Source organism: Bombyx mandarina, chromosome 20 (assembly GCF_030267445.1).
Source record: "Bombyx mandarina strain Sakado chromosome 20, ASM3026744v2".
NCBI classification, from domain to species: Eukaryota; Metazoa; Arthropoda; class Insecta; order Lepidoptera; family Bombycidae; genus Bombyx; species Bombyx mandarina.
This window is the reverse complement of record NC_143226.1, coordinates 1,489,052-1,505,544: the sequence shown is the minus strand read 5'-3', so window position 1 is coordinate 1,505,544 and position 16,493 is coordinate 1,489,052. Positions and strand designations below refer to the sequence as shown.

At 36.9% G+C, this 16,493-nt stretch overlaps 1 protein-coding gene and 1 long non-coding RNA gene across 3 annotated transcripts in view; one reads left to right on the top strand and one right to left on the bottom strand.

Annotated features, from left to right (window-relative positions):
* Fak (protein tyrosine kinase 2 Fak) overlaps nt 1-16,493 on the top strand; it is a 221,380-nt gene that overhangs the window by 48,401 nt on the left and 156,486 nt on the right. The window lies entirely within an intron of this gene.
* Nucleotides 6,382-7,359, bottom strand: LOC149500574 (uncharacterized). Its single transcript, XR_016324742.1, has 3 exons — nt 7,220-7,359; nt 6,889-7,136; nt 6,382-6,784 (listed from the first exon to the last, which is right to left on the bottom strand). It is a non-coding gene; the product is annotated as an uncharacterized LOC149500574 (long non-coding RNA).

Here is a 16,493-nt window from a genome sequence, read left to right as displayed (position 1 = left end):
CGCGAAGCAAAAACTTTGTATCCCTTTTTACGTAAATTGCGCGGACGGAGGAGTATGAAATTATCCACACTTATAGAAAATATAGAGAAGAAGTGCACAAAGCTAATTTTTTTTTTAAATAATGCATAAAAGATACGTTAAATCAATAAAGAAGACAATACACACACTACATACCATGTATTTGACGCACACACGCATGCATACTATTTATTGTCAAACTTTTGTTCTTGACGTCTGTTGTCAAATTGAGAATAGATTAAATATTGTTTGTCTTTGTTAATATTTAGTGTAGTCTTGGCGAAATTTGTGATTATAGAAGTATAAAATACAATCATAACAGTGTACAAACTTACAATTCCAATTAATTATAGTCGAATTTCGACTACTGCGGGACCACTAGTTTATACTGATATGGATAATTAAGTTAGCAAACCAACTATAATATTTAGACGATTATAATCGTTAGCTCATTTTAAAACAAAAATATTTGTTAGAAATATTTAGGCAAAATTATGACTAGGACATCAGGCTAAACTATTAGTTGTAGCAGAAACTTTATGTTTATTGCCCAGTACATTAGATATAAAATATATGTTTGTATGAAAACTAAGAACTAAAAAGTTAATAGCGATGAAGTCGCACACCTAAAATACTGTAATACAAAATTTCGAAACAAAATTCCAATCCTTAAATAATAAAAATGAATTGCTATTCGTTAGTCTCGCTAAAACTCGAGAACGGCTGGACCGATTTGGCTAATTTTGGTCTTGAATTATTTGTGGAAGTCCAGAGAAGGTTTAAAAGGTATATAAGTATGAAAATGCTCGGAATTAAATAAAAATAGCAATTTTGTTTTTCCTTTGATTTGTCCCCCGTCGGACGGATTCCTTTTGTTTATTTTAATATTATTTTATACAAAAGCTTAGGTCTTTTATTTATAGATTGAGGCACTACGAAGTCTGCCGGGTCAGCTAGTCCTTAAATAATTTTGTCTGGCTTGCAGCTAATTTTGACTGTCTTCTATCTGGACGTCGCCTCATAGATCTACGTACATATAATATATCTGACGCTGATGTTCGTTGGCTGAAGACATTAGTTCTGCAGAAGACAATATACATTTGTTAGAGTTTTGATACAACAATTTAGTGGGATCATAGAACCCTAAACTTTGGATTTTTCTGGGGTTCTGTAGGGTAGCGACACTGATTCACGGTCGGAATGTCGCTATTAATGAATGGGTAGTCGAGGTTTCTTTGTCTCTTATAGACACAGACATATGTATTTTTTTTATTGCTTAGATGGGTGGACGAGCTCACAGCCCATCTGGTGTTAAGTGGTTACTGGAGTCCGTAGACATCTACAACGTAAATGCGCCACCCACCTTGAGATATGAGTTCTAAGGTCTCAAGTATAGTTACAACGGCTGCCCCACCCTTCAAACCGAAACGCATTACTGCTTCACGGCAGAAATAGGCAGGGTGGTGGTACCTACCCGCGCGGACTCACAAAAGGTCCTACCACCGGTAATGATGAATGAACAGAAAACTCTAGCTCGGAAATTTTAAATGTGGAACGTTTAGTAGAATATGCATACATAACAATTTATGCATACCTATAACAAAGCGAAAATTCCCGCTCACCTCAGGACATTAGAAGTTTTCATAGTATTGTATGATCATTGTCTTTCATTTTGCGGAGAGGAAAGTCAGGATTTACCTAACTATTATCGTGGGATCCAAAACCTTTCAAGTTTTGGTCGGTTAGTCTCTGAACCTAATTTTTGAGACCTCGTTAGTCTGGTCCCCGCTGTGAACTTTGGATACACGGGCTACTACAGAAGTAGTAATGAGTGGCGCGAAAATATGTGATTACTAATGAGTAAAACTTAACGTTTGTAACATCTATTTTAAGTTAAACAGAGCCGAAAATGAATTGCTTAGTAGTGACCTATTGTTAAAGTTACAAATAAAATGTCATGTGTAGCGCACACGATATCGCCGACCTATTTATTTTTTGTGATTTTAAATATAGGTTACCGCAAAATGACGTAATGTTGTTATTCATTAGTTGTAGTGTGGAAATGAAAGTAAACTCGATACCGACCGCAAACGGATGTATGTGTGTGTAAAAAAAAAAAAGAGTAAAACCCCAAAAACAATTTTTTTTGTTTTTTATTATAGAATAACAAGCCGGTACGCGTTAGTCTGAATACTTGCCGTTTCTTTGAGGTGAATTTCTTTCGAAAAGTGAATTTATTTGATTTTTTCTCACAACTTCCGTTGCGTGGTCAGAATTTACAATCAACAGAATTCATCATCATCAACAGCCCGTAGTCGTCCACTGCTGGACATAGGCCTCTCCCAATCCACACCACTGAGCCCGGTTTACGGCTCTCTTACGGCCGTTTTCAATAACCTATCTATCCCTAGTTTCGGTTACTAAAGATAGACAAATCTATATTTTTGTCCTTACTTACGTTCCAATAACCTATCGACGGGCAGCAGTTCCTATCGGATTTATCTATCCATCGTCGGGAGGACGGATAACCTGCTAAAGATAGAACGCTCATACAAATCGTGCTTACTTCCGTTTCAATATGAGTTTTAAGTAACTCTCCGGTAGGCGGCGCTATCTCTAGTATGGGCATTCGCTTATCTGTCAAAATCGGCCGGTTACATGTTTATCTTTCGAAAGTAAATCGCTATAATTTAATAATTGTTTCTCTTCATATTGGCATATTGTAGCAGTGATGATAGTGATATGGAATTATTTCAAATGATAATGGATTGTGATGCAGATAGTGATAGTGAGGCCGATATCATATGGTTAGGAAAATAAAGATCGTCTGAATTACATGGCGAAGATCAATAATTACGAATTTGACTATAGATTTCTGAGCAAAGGTGTTGTGAATGAATTGATTAATTTAATGAGACCATATTTGAGTGTAACGTCAAAAAGGTAAGATAAATTTTAACCATAAAAGTACTCGTTATTACAACTTATATTTGTTTATAGCAATAGCAAAATTATACCTAATTTTTGTTGTGTTACAAAATCACACTCAACAGGAATTCTATAATACTGCTGGATTCCCATGGTGCCCTAAATGACATTCATATACTAATACAATAACCTGGTAGGCTATTTACCTTCATTCTTATTACACACTAATACCTCTACATTTTATATTTGTGTTACAGATTCAAATATAGGAGAGGAATTTAGAAATAGAAAAAGAGTATTTTGAATGTGTAATTTGTGTGCAATGCATCATTGATGTTTCAAAATGTTGTTGCTTGATGGCCTGGGTCTACTCATGATACAACTATAACCATTCCGATTGAAAAGGTATTTCTTATTTATATTAACTTATTTATATTAACTTATTTATATTATTATTATTATATATTATTATTATATATTATTATTATATTTTTATTTATTTATATTTGACGGAGTAGGGACGTCCGTATTGTTTGTAAAAAGTGTGACGTCAGCACCGCCGACGTCACGGTCATCACTTTCTTGACGAAAGACTCATGTTTGGGTTTCCGAAACAAAACTTCACGAGAACTTCACGAAAACTTCGTATATTGCACGAGAAGCATAACAACGTTACAGAGATATCCGTACAGTACAACGGCTCGGACACGAATCAAACAGTGCTAGACAGCACGGCCGTATTTATGGGGCTTCGTACCCGTGAGCGTGTTGACACGTTTTAAACACGTGAGCGTGTTTACACGTTTTTCAAACACGTGAGCGGGTTTACACGTTTTTCAAACACGTTTTAAAGTATTGAAATTACAATAAAAGGAACTGTTTAACATCAATTTCTTATCACAGAGTAATTAGTTGATGATCAGTAGGTAAATAGTCATATTTGCGCCGACACGGCCATACTGACAGGCGGTGCGCGCTCTGCACTAGCCGCCCATGTATGGTGTATCACCAGAGAGTTCTTGGAGTTCATCTGAAACAATGGAATGTCTGTTTCTGAGATTGGTATCTGTGTACCTTTTTATGTTACTTTGAAAGTAACTTATTTTGTGTAGTTTTATATTGTGATGTACACTGTGGTACTTATGTAGTGAACGTACACTGTGGTACAGTATGTAGTGGACGTACACTGTGGTACTTATGTAGTGGACGTACACTGTGGTACTTATGTAGTGGACGTACACTGTGGTACTTATGTAGTGGACGTACACTGTGGTACTTATGTAGTGGACGTACACTGTGGTACTTATGTAGTGGACGTACACTGTGGTACTTATGTAGTGGACGTACACTGTGGTACTTATGTAGTGGACGTACACTGTGGTACTTATGTAGTGGACGTACACTGTGGTACTTATGTAGTGGACGTACACTGTGGTACTTATGTAGTGGACGTACACTGTGGTACTTATGTAGTGGACGTACACTGTGGTACTTATGTAGTGGACGCACACTGTGGTACTTATGTAGTGGACGTACACTGTGGTACTTATGTAGTGGGCGTACACTGTGGTACTTATGTAGTGGGCGTACACTGTGGTACTTATGTAGTGGACGTACACTGTAGTACTTATGTAGTGGGCGTACACTGTGGTACTCATGTGGTGGCGTACACTGTGGTACTCATGTGGTGGCGTACACTGTGGTACTCATGTGGTGGCGTAATTTTATTAATCAAAAATAAAAACTTATCCTTATGCCGATTGTTGATTTTGTTGTTCGACCATCCTGGTTTGTGAAGTAGATGGTAGAGGTTCATCGGCTGATGCTGGTGGGTAGTCTTCTTCAGCCGATACGGTTATCTGGTCTCCAGGTTGTTGCTCAGCGGAGGCGGCATGTGATCCCACTTGGGCGGTGCGCGCTCTGCACCAGCCTCGTTGATTCTCGTAGGTTTTCTTTGATTCCCATTGATCTGCAGGAATAAAAAGTTTCTCTGAGTAGCGCATCTGTTATACTTGCGTTACTTGTAACTATGTAAGTTTGAGACTATTAATGCGATTTTATTGTAGGGTTCTCGGAGGTTTTCGTAGATTTCTCGGAGGTTCTCGTAGATTTCTCGGAGGTTCTCGTAGATTTATTGAAGGTGGGATAAGAATGTGTAAGGTGTTGTTCGTTGTGTAAGGATATCATGGTCTTCAGATGAATTTTGTGGTGAAATTTTAGTAATCAAAAATAAAAACTTATCTTTTGTATTAATTGATCAGTTGATTGTTGATTCCGTCGCTCGACCATGCTGATTTGTGAAGCAGACGGTACAGGCTTATCGGCTGATGTTGGAGGGTAGTCATTATCCGCCGATACGGTTATCTGGTCACCAGGTTGTTGCTGAGCGGAGGCGGCGTGTGATCCCGCTTCTGATGACGGAGTAGGGACGTCCGTATTGTTTGTAAAAAGTGTGACGTCAGCACCGCCGACGTCACGGTCATCACTTTCTTGACGAAAGACTCATGTTTGGGTTTCCGAAACAAAACTTCACGAGAACTTCACGAAAACTTCGTATATTGCACGAGAAGCATAACAACGTTACAGAGATATCCGTACAGTACAACGGCTCGGACACGAATCAAACAGTGCTAGACAGCACGGCCGTATTTATGGGGCTTCGTACCCGTGAGCGTGTTGACACGTTTTAAACACGTGAGCGTGTTTACACGTTTTTCAAACACGTGAGCGGGTTTACACGTTTTTCAAACACGTTTTAAAGTATTGAAATTACAATAAAAGGAACTGTTTAACATCAATTTCTTATCACAGAGTAATTAGTTGATGATCAGTAGGTAAATAGTCATATTTGCGCCGACATATTATATATTTAGGTGTTTATATGAATTTAATATGACACTATTATAATAAATTATCTACATATCAAGAGAACATTGATAACAAGGTGGACTTGGAAATTGCTATTTGCTTGCCGATAGAGGCTATCCCCACAACCCTATCTTTTAACGTGATTAATTAACCCACATACTCAATCTGAACGATTTAAAATGAATCACATATTAAAACAAGAAATACTATAGAGAGGTAATCTTTTTTTTTAGTTAAGAGCTTGTTATACTGTATTGTAAAATAATTTAAGCGAATAATGTATAATTTTCAGATGCATTGGTGTTTGTAAAAGAAGACTCCCTGTATATCATTGAAAAGTAGATTAAAACTAGAAAATATGCAAGCTGTTATTATAGCTGCCATGCTGCATAATATCGTCAGAAGTATGAATTTAGAAGAATTAGAATCAGAAATTTCAGTCGCAGATACATTACAGGAAAATAATATAATTGTTCATAACAATTTTTCAAAACTTACATCTGAAATACAACTATGTACTTATAAATAATTGCTTCCAAAGATAATTTATAAAATAAACTCCAAAGATAATTTGACTATTTTTTATTTTCCAAAATGATAATTACATGGTAGTTAGTACATGCAAGATATTTAATTTAGAATTTGTACATATACTTAAAAAACTATCTAACATAAAATTATTATTGCCTACTTAATTTATGAAATTTAATATTCCTTTTAAGTAATTTTTAATTTTTTAAATTATCTAAATCTAACTTAACTTTTGCTACCCTTTTCTTTATTTTCCAAGTCAAGTCTCTTTTTTGCTATTAGATATTCTGCTAATGCATTGTCCCTATGCTAGCCTTGCATTTCTTTTCTTCCATCTTGTTTCCGCTTGGCTGTAAAAGTGTTAAAAATATTATATGTGACCTACAACAATGTGCATGCTTTATCCAAAATTTCATCTGCAATCCTTACCACCTCCAGCCTGTAACAAAGAGCATAATTATTTCAAATACTACGGCAACCTGAAGAAAAAATCATGTTTATCAATGTGTTATTAGAGACAAACAATCAACTAATTATACTAACCTTACTAAGGTTGTTTCTTATGTTGCCGTAGCGTTCTTTAAGTTTTCCCATTTTAGTCGAAGCTGCGATGGAGTTCGTGGGAAACGACGAATCGACGAATTAAAATCATTTACAAGGGTTTGCCAAGCCTGCTCCTTCAATTTATTGTTTGTGGCATTTGTTGCCTTATTATTGAAATGTTTTTTCGCCGCCACAAGTTCTGCTAGAATCATCGTCTCATCTTTTGTCATGGGTGCTGCCTTTCTTGACTGAAAAAGATATATTTTCTAAACTTGAACTCAAAGTTTTCAAAGTAAAATTATTATTATCAATGTAGTTCATAGATACTTACAGAATTCATTTTATTTCACTGTAGCTCTTTAATTATAAACACACTTAGAATTATAAACGAAAGTTTTAAAGCGTTTTGGAGGTAAGTCATCATCTAATATAGTTGGTAAACAATAGAAAAACAAACAAAAGAAACTGATCACTGCTTATTGGCAAACGGACTGTCAAAACGTTTCGTTTCATAATTTCGACTAGGATAAAAATAGCAATACGTCCAATTTAAAAAAATCTACATATGTTTTTATTACTTTTTGTTATAAACAAATGTGTTTATGATAGTCTACAATATGCTGGTTAAATTATAGTTATAATTTAGAATAAAATAAAATAAGTCTTGATCCTGATGTTGTTTCGTATTTGTAGTAGAACGAAACGTATCAAGAGGCTCGGATAAATCGGAGGGAAGAAGCTATCTACTGTTGGTTAAAGAGAGATAGCACTTATCCGTGATTGTGAAACGCAAACTAAGGATAGATACGCTCTTGCTGATATTCGGAGATAGCTATCTATCCGAAAACTCAGATACGTTATTGAAAACGGCCGTTAATCCACTTCTTGCCGGCCACCGTTCGGAGGTCATCGCACCACCTAGCCAGGGGTCGTCCCACTTTATGTCTTCCGCTGCGCGGTCTCCACTCGAGAACCCGTCTACTCCAGCGATCGTCAGTTCTATGGCATATATGGCCAGCCCACTGCCGCTTCAGTATGCTGACTCTTTGAGCTATGTCGATGACTTTAAGTTTCTGTCGAACAATCTCATTCAGGATTTTATCCTTCAGAGAATTAACAGTCATAAATATCTTTTTCATTCCATTACAGTCCAGCCGTGACCGGGGCACGTTTAAATGAGGCGTTAATGAGCATGGTACATGGTTGTAATTTTTTAATCCCGCTTCGAAAGGGGGAATGTTTTCGTAACGCACCTTTATAAATAGCACACAAAAAGGGCGGCAGCTAAGTGTTCCTCAAAGTTTGTGTTTAACTCTTCCGTGGAACGTATTGCGTCGTAAATAAGCTTGTAAATATTTTTTTTTTTTTTTTTAATGATTTGTCTCGTTTGATTGCCTCCGTGTGCATCTGTTGAACGTGTTCTTGTTTAAGTTGCTCGTAAATGATTACGGTAGTGTCAATGCGCGTAAAAAAAGCTCGACTATTTAGGGCTGTAGTGTGTAGAATTCAAAGAAGACACGTGATATATACACGCCTGAGAAAAGGTTTGTAGCATTCGTTATCATTACTGGTGGTGGGACCTATTGTAAGTCCGCACGGGTAGGTACCACCGCCCTGCTTATTTCTGCCATGAAGCAGTAATGCGTTTCGGTTTGAAGGGTGGAGCAGCCGTTGTATAGTTACTGAGACCTTAGAAATTATATCTCAAGGTGAGTGGCGGCATTTACGTTGTAGATGTCTATGGGCTCCAGTAACCACTTAACACCAGGTGGGCTGTGAGCTCGTCCACCTAACAAAGCATTAAAAAAAAAGAGTCACAAACAGCGTTCTCTGAGTATTATTCCAGCATTCTCTTATCGCATTTATTGATAAAATTGCGTATTATAAGCCCGCATAGGTAGATACCACCGTTTTGCCTATTTCTACTGGGAAAAATTCCGTGTCATTAGAACTGCGGGTCGGCCATTGTACAATGCAATTTGAACTTTACCGTCACAATGTTTAGTGCCTGTGAAATAATTGTGAAAGTCGTCTGTAAATAGCAGGCGATTTCCTAAGAGACTCTTTTCTATTCGAAGAAGGAGACGTGATTGATGTGAATCACTGCAACATATCAAAACTATACGCATAAGTTTTGCGGCGGCTTCTATAAAGTTTTTTTTTATGAATTGGTTTTATATTTGTGCATTTGTACATTACCGATAAAGGCGTTTGAATATTCATTGCGTTCCTGATGATTCCGAAGATCCGTCAAATGATGTCAAGACAATAACAGATACGAAACTGGCGTGGCCAATGTAGCAAATGGCTCTCTCCGTAACGACTTTTCCCATTTTCTTTTATTTTCCGTTGATTCCCTGCAAACGTATCAGATAGCTGCAGGGCGCTAATGTTCATGCTCTCCGTGAAATTTACGGCTGCATTGAATAATCGATAAAGGGTAGGGTTGCGATGCCGAAATTGGGTCCCTTAATTTGGCTCTTTAGTAATAATGTTGCTTAATAGAATGTAGACTGAATTTTAATATAGCTTTTTTCGACATTTTTTTTACTACACTACACGACTATTACAGTCATACTTATGAAAAACAACGGAACAATTTTTTATGAATTCTTTAACAACGTATGTTGTACGTATGTTTTGAAGTCGTCGTGGCCTAAGGGATAAGACGTTCGGTGCATTCGTGTTGAGCGATGCACCTGTGTTCGAATCCCGGGCGGGTACCAATTTTTCTAATGAATTACGTACTCAACAAATGTTCACGACTGACTTCCACGGTGAAGGAATAACATCGTGTAATAAAAGTGAAACCCGCAAAATTATAATTTGCGTAATCACTGGTGGTAGGACCTCTTGTGAGTCCGCACGGGTAGGTACCACCACCCCGCCTATTTCCGCCGTGAAGCAGTAATGCGTTTCGGTTCGAAGGGTGGGGTAGCCGTTGTAACTATACTGAGACCTTAGAACTTATATCTCGAGGTGGGTGGCGCATTTACGTTGTAGATGTCTATGGGCTCCAGTAACCACTTAACACCAGGTGGGCTGTGAGCTCGTCCATCCATCTAAGTAATAAAAAAATAAAAACATACATACGAGTATAAGGATATAGTAAATAAAGTTAAAAAGGAAGATATAGTAAGTGGAGTTATTAAAATAAAATAAAAAGATTTAGACAAACAGCTTGTAAACTGAAATATTTTGGTAGATTGCACTTTTAGGAGTTAATGACACGCTCGAGCGGATGGGGTCATTATTTTCAATAACGACCCTCTTTTGTCGTTCTAATCAATTAAGTCCACTTACGTTATTAAATTACACAATAACATGATACGAGAATCCGGAATGATGTATTTTTGCATTCACGCCATTGCAACAATGCCGTATTGTACATTAAATAGGGTCTGCAAAACTGTAACAATAGAATTTTTTTGTGGTCATTTTTATGTAACTGTTGTTTTATTTTAGTGTTTTTAGCGTAATCACACTTATCTTATTAAGTAAATTTAAATTTATTTAAAGAACAGTGGTAACAATCTATAAGACTCTCGTGGCCTTCCAATTTTTTTTTTATTGCAAATTTGCTGAACGAATTTGCGAGCCTATTTAGAGTTAAGTGGTTATCGAAGACTCTAGAAGTTTCAATTATACTGTATCTATTACATTACGCCTGTATCGCCCTTTCAAAAAAAAAAAACAAAAAAGAATTACTTACTACCTTGCAGTAGAAAATAGGTAGGTTGGGTATCTAGTGATGGTTTACCATACGCCTCATCATGTCGCATTGTCGGCGTCATGATCGACCCAGCGGACATGGTCTGATAACTGTATTGCTCGTCAGCCTAGTAATGCAATTAAAAAATAGTACCTACCTACAATTTCGGAATAATTTTAATTCTCCTGGTACCTATAATTCATTTCACAATGTTTTTTTATTATTATTTTTTCAAGTACCTACCGCCCATATTACAACTTTTATAATGTCAATAGTAGATAATAGCAGATTTTAGTGGAAATGTTTGAGAAAATGATTCTTAGAAGCGGTGTAGCTGGTTTCAAAATACCCTATTGTTAACATTTCAGTTTAGGTAACGGATCTCTCGGACGAGAAAACCGATGAGAATTCCGCGACATGGAAATACAAATTAGTGGTGGATCGAATACTTTATACTTTTTTACTTTGGCCTAATTAGACAACTATTCTCACGATTTAGAGACGTAATTTTAACAGCTAAAACGTCAACAAAGATGAGCGACTTAATTAATACTTCCGAAAACCCTTCATTAATCCTATCTTTTCACGAATATCGAGAAAGTGACGATTTTGAGTCTTCTATATATATATTTATTGCCTTAGGTGTAGTAGGTACGTATTCCTTGTTTCTGGTTTTTATCTAACCGAATAGTAGATTTGATTTGTGCTTCCAAACTCGTAAAAATATATCAGCCCCTCTTAACTTTTCAGTTATGGGGCGGAAAATTGTTCCCAATATTTTGTGGAATATATACATATAATATTATGTATATAAAAAATAATGTTTTTGTCGCCCTTACCTTTTCATCCCTTCGTAAAGTACTTTGGTTTGTAAGGGTAGAAATGTAAGGGGCGCACGTGTTTGCTTACACACTTGATTAATGCTTTCTATGTGTACTACGTCATATTGCACTAATTATTATTTGCACATTATGTTTACAACTCCCATTGGAACGAAATGGTCCATTTTTGTCAGCATTTTAAAGAATTGCTCTTGTGTAACTGAAAGAGTGCTCATGAGACCATTTGTTGTTCTTTACGTTACTTTTTTTGCGGCAAAATTGAAAACGACCCTAATACCGAATATGTTCCATAAATATACCTTTGATTGGCTATCGGGTACTGTGCTGCTGTAATCAGAATCAGCAACCTTTCGACTAACATAATAAATTAAATAAATAAATATTCAAGACAAAAACCCGCGTCTATCTGACCTCCAACCCAGATTCTTTTTATTGATTATATGTCTAAATATGTAGATTAATAAGTAAACCCTCAGATACTAAGCAAACAAACCTTTTCATCAAACGAGTTTTGCCCCGAAATGTAGCGTAGCTTTATATTAGAAAAATCGTCTACATAAATAAAATAATATAGAAATCACGCGCTATACATGCCTAACAAATTGTGTAAATCGAAAACAAATACAATTTTTTTTATTGATTAAATGCGTGGGCGAGCTCTCGGCCCACCTGGTGTTACTGAAGCCCATAGACATTTACAACGTAAATGCGCCACTTGCCTTGAGATATAAGTTCTAAGGTCCCAGAATGGTTACAAAGGCTGCCCCACCCTTCAAACCGAACGCGTTATTGGTTCACGGCAAAAATAGGCGGGGTGGTGGTACCTACCCGTGCGGACTCACAAGAGGTCCTACCACCAGTAAAATATGGTACTCGTTGATATACTCAACGTTGCGTAAACGAAAAACATTGAGTTAGTTAAATTTAATTAGTACAATAAAACAAGAGTTTCCTGATAGTTGTCGCTGGGGATTATTGAAGTAATAAAACTGTTTAATTTCCCCACAAGTTTTATGGGAACGCTTAAAGTAAATGTAGCGAACTGGTCTTACTATTACCAGACTTAAGTGTATCCGCGAAAGAAAAATATATTTTTCGCAATCATTGTTCATGGGTTTTTTATGTTTGTTCGAGAACCAAGCATTTCAGAGAAGGATTTTGTTATAGAATAGTATCAAACTGGGGTAGGTGATCCGCTAGCTATTTCAGGATAATTTTCATTCATTAAGCGAAAATATAGCGGCGTGTGATCGGTTTTCATACGTAACAATTTGTTAATTACTATTTGTTACTACAGCTATTTGTTATTTGTTATTTGTTACTACAGCTATTTGTTAATTTAATGAAACTTAAAAAGTTTTTTAAAGTTTATATTTTTATTTGTCGTTATACTATCATAGTATATATTTTCTTCTCGAAGAATAATCTTTCCCCTTTCCTTAACTGCTGAGGATCGTAACTCCGTAATACTTTTAATGCCTCCATTTGAGGCGATAAACCGCTTGGTGAAGTGCGGCTTATATCCAGTTGGTGGCAAATCTGATGTGTCCAACGTCCTGGAATCCAACCTCTTGGCTCTTGACTTCTTTGACTTATGTGAAACCTATTTAAATCAGGCTTGACAATGATTTTGAAGGCGCGGAGAAAACAAATTGTAAAAAATAATGGAGACTTCATTTGTGTTCAATCTGTTTGAGACAGTTTCTACTTTTTTTTTGTTTCGCTCTGTTGTTTAAAGTATTCGAATAAAAGGAAACAAAAAATTATCATACATTTCCCGATAGTTATCTATATATAAACTACTCAAAACAAAATAGGGCCCACCTTAAGTTAATCTCGAATTTCGTCTAAAAAAAATTGTTGGGTAGTAAATAGTGAAGTTAAACATTTCGAAGTATTGTTGACATGTTTATCTAACGTTATCAATGTTTCAAGTCATGAATTCAATGGTGTGTAGACAAAAAAAGAGAAGTACTCCAAAAAACATTTATTACTCAAATTCTCAGTCACTTGTACCCTCAGTCACAATCTGAGTGTTACAGCCGCACGTCTACTTTTTTCATTTTGACTTGATTTCGGTGTTACTCGCGATCATTATGCCTGGTCTTCGGCGTCATATGGATGTGGAAACAGCAACAAGAGCAGTGTTTATGCTTTAGGAGGGAGAATCTCAGAGATCAGTGGCAAGACGCCTTGGTGTGTCGCGACGAGCTATTCGAAACGCGTGGGAACGTTTTTTTTAGAGACAGGTAGTATCACGAGGAGACCTGGATCAGGACGAGCGCGAGCTACAACCGTACAGGAAGACCGGTATATCAGATTGACTGCACGTCGAGAGCGTACGATTCCCGCCCGCGTCTTACAAAATCGACTGCGGCAATCGACTGGCACACGAATCGGTGATCAAACCATTCGAAATCGGCTCCATGAAGACTGACAACGTTCCAGATTTCGTGTTATTCGTCTAAAATTGACAAGAGCGCATCGTGCAGCACGTTTGAGGTTTGCTCGCGAGCATGCGAAGTGGACAATGGACAACTGGAGAAATGTACTCTTTACAGACGAAAGTAAAGTAAAGTTTTTCAGCGATGATCATCGAGTGCGTGTGTGGAGAAGAGAAGGAGAACGTTTTTCAGAACCTTGCATACGTGAAAGGGATCGTTTTTGAGGTCCAAATGTTATGGTGTGGGCTGGAATAAGCTTGCTTGGTAAAAATGAGCTGGTAATTCTGGAAGAAGGCTCCATAACTGCCTCCCGGTATGTCGATCGAATAATTTGGCTCCATGTCATCCCATTTTCACAAAGAGTGGGTGAAAACTTCGTCTTTATGCAAGACAATGCTCGCCCACATACAGCGCGAACAACACAGAGAGCTCTCTCTGAAGCCAATATTACGGTTTTACCATGGCCGGCCATGAGTCCCGATGTTAACCCTATTGAACATTCATGGGACCAATTGAAAAAAGCCTCAAATCGAACTTCAGTAATGTGACTAATCGACAAGAGCTCATAAACGCCCTAAAATTGTGTTGGGAGCGATTACCCGAGGAAAACCAACACCAACTCGATTGAAAGTGTCCAAGACAGATTCAGAGAGTGCATATGGAATAGAAAAGGACCTACTCGCTATTAAGCACCATCAAACTCATTGATTTAGTCAATAATAAAACTCAAAATCAAACTTTACTTAAATCAATAATTTCTGTCAACTTTCCTAAAAACTGTAAATTATGACTAAAGTCCATAAAATTGGCAAAACTTACTCTTGTTAATGTTCACACACTTTCGAAAACCTTAATTTATTCATTCCTAATCATAAAAACTGAAAAAAGAAAAAGAATCTGTAAAATTCATTTATAAAACATGGTGGGCCCTATTTTGTTTTGAGTAGTTTATATAAAAATGAATTGCTGTTCGTTAGTCTCGCTAAAACTCGAGAACGGCTGGACCGATTTGGCTAATTTTGGTCTTGAATTATTTGTGGAAGTCCAGAGAAGGTTTAATAGGTAGATTTAAATATGAAAATGATCGGAATTAAATAAAAATAACAATTTTGTTTTTCCTTTGATGTGTTCCCCGTCGGACGGATTCCTTTAGGTCTTTTATTTATCGATTGAGGCACTACGAAGTCTGCCGGGTCAGCTAGTTATGAATAGTTTTCACTTTAGCACAGCAATTTAAAATCAACAAAAATGTTGTGTTGACATGACGCCATTTTAAATTTTTGTATGACAAACTAGGAAGGAATATAGAGTAAGTAAGTCGCAGTATTAAATTTGTTCGTTTGATAAAATGAGAAAATTCGCTAATCTGCCAATCGCTACGTTCGCCACAGCCATGAATTTATTCAGCTATTCAGCAAAGAGATGGACAGTAAAACAGTAACTATGAAATAAAACTCTTGGCACGGTTCCATTGGAGTCGTGTACTTAACCAGATAGGCGCTACGAACCTCGTAATGGAGCTTCGTAATGAGCCACTCGCAGCTGAAACAAGACCAGGTTTGTCAACGACTCGAACTTGGACTATTATTGCGTTATCCTTATCTATCTTGCTTGTTGATTTCCGATCTTATTATTTAGAAGTCACTTTAGTTTTCTCTCTGTCATGATTTTGGCTAGTAATTTCTTATTTTCCTATTACTTACTATTCAAAGTAAACTTTAAAAACTAATTCTTAAAGAACTCGTGTCTACATATGCTACGTGGATTATTTCGGAACCGTGTAATCTAACATGACTGTGTTACGCGCTGAGGGTTCAGGATAAATAAAATTTCACCAAAGTACAACTTAAAAACTGTATTCAACACCTAGAACACTTAAACACTTCACAAACACTCAACAAACACTTTAAAACTCTCAATTCGCTTCAGGTGATCGTTTTGCTGTTTTGCTTCGAGTACTTCCGATTACTGACTGACTGCGTGCCATCTTTACAACGCTTTTATAGCCGATACCTCATCCCTAAAATTATCGAGAATATTCCACACATCTCCAGTAGTAGCTTCCGCTCTCTGACAATAGATGGCGTTGTAATTCTGGAGCGTTCGAGGTCCTTAGATATTCGTTCGACTATTCGGCGATAAATGGTGTACCTCTTACCGGCGTAACAACTGCTTATTTCTAACACGAAGGAAACAAGGGTTAGACCGATTAAACCAATGCAATTGAGATCCGACTGAAGATGAGCTGTAGCATTTTCACCCTGTGGTGACTGAAGGCCCTAGTAACAAACAGTACAGTAAGTCAGTACACTAAATAGGTTCAACAGTTCACTACGTCAATACACAACATTGCATTTTAGTGCGTCAATACAACAGGTCATAAGTGAAACGGTACAGTTTGTCAGTATAACATTTTAGAATTAACCAATTGAACGAGTAATAAAAACGAAATAAAATCCTGCAATAAGCAGACAGCAATAATAATAATTAATTTCATTATTATTACTGACACTAACGCATTGTAAGAGAGCTTAGAACTTAACCAGTTGAACAGGCGGTTTTATTATTGGACAGCGTCGATGAGATGCTAATGCGTGTTGTCGGGTA